Source organism: Egretta garzetta, unplaced genomic scaffold, assembly GCF_000687185.1.
Source record: "Egretta garzetta isolate BGI_Z169 unplaced genomic scaffold, ASM68718v1 scaffold326, whole genome shotgun sequence".
Taxonomy (NCBI): Eukaryota; Metazoa; Chordata; class Aves; order Pelecaniformes; family Ardeidae; genus Egretta; species Egretta garzetta.
Genome location: NW_009260026.1, coordinates 3706271 through 3707567, shown reverse-complemented (window position 1 = coordinate 3707567; position 1297 = coordinate 3706271).

The window sequence follows — 1297 nt, the reverse complement described above, 5'->3', positions numbered from 1 at the left end:
CTGGCCTGCGCTTCACGTTAATATGAGCTTTATGTCAGGGGGGTATTTTCCAGGTGGGAGAGTGAAAGACTAATTTACTGGAGGATGTGCAGGAGCTGGCGGACAGTGTCAGGGACTAACCTCGCCCCTAACCCATTAGCCATGTGTCCAAACCCCTCTGTCTCTCCTAACCCAACTCCTTACTTCGGGACAGAAATCTCATTCTTTACCATTTCAAATTGCAGATCCTGATCCTCTTCACACCCATCATTTTCCCAACCCCCTGCCCTCTGTGCATTTTCCTGTCCCACCAATCCTTCTCACATCTGATAGTTTGGGGAAGGGAGCAAAATGGTGGAGGGGGTTCCCCGTTTGGTCCTATTGACTATCCATCAGCAGAAATGGGAACAGACCCTTAATTACTCCAAGTAATTAAAAATCTTCCAATTGGTTTTGCAGGAGAAGTCTTCCTACCTGCAAGCTTCCTGATCACATTTCAACTGAGAAAAAGGCAATTTACTCATTGCTGTCTGCATATATTCTTATGTACTGCCATATTTCATAGCCAAGATAGCGGCATTTCACTGTCAGATGAAATTTTTATTATTCTGCTATGATTATAGTATCTTTATAGTCATAGCACCTATAGAGCATCATTAGGTCAAGCCCTGGAGAGTCAGATGCAATATAACTATAGGCATCAGCAGTTCATATCCTGATGTGTCATAAGGGGAAGAACAAGGTAACCTGAAGGGTAACCAATAGTTTCACAGAAACGTTCCGATTCCCAAAGTTTTTGAGATGCATCATTTATATCTGCCAGGCTCTGTTAGTTTCAGGCTAAAAAATAGCACAGACAAGCATGACTTTAATGTCATTTCTCTTTCCTCTGCTACTATGCAGCTAGACAAACACCTGGTTCTTTCAAAGCAAAATGGCTGGAGTTATCTTGTCACTTTTTTATACTCTTAAAAATATTTAGCTCTGCTCACATAACATCTGAGCAGCAGCAGCTGCTCAGACCTTGGCTGGGCAAAGCCTATATATAGCTCCTGGGCAGAGAAAGAAGGCAAAGTTTGCTGAGATGTCCAAGGACTCCTCTAAACAGTAAATATCCTTCCACAGTTTGAGTATTTTTCTGCACTGACCTGGAGAAATGTGCAGTCCAATGTAAGAGTAAATGACCACACTGTAGGAAACAAGGGATCCCATTCAAGCCTGGAATGTCAATATTTTCTTTACTATCTTTCTAGAAAGTAAATATGTTGGAGGGAAAATTACTTTAAAATAATGCCATTCGTTTCCTCTCTGACCTGTT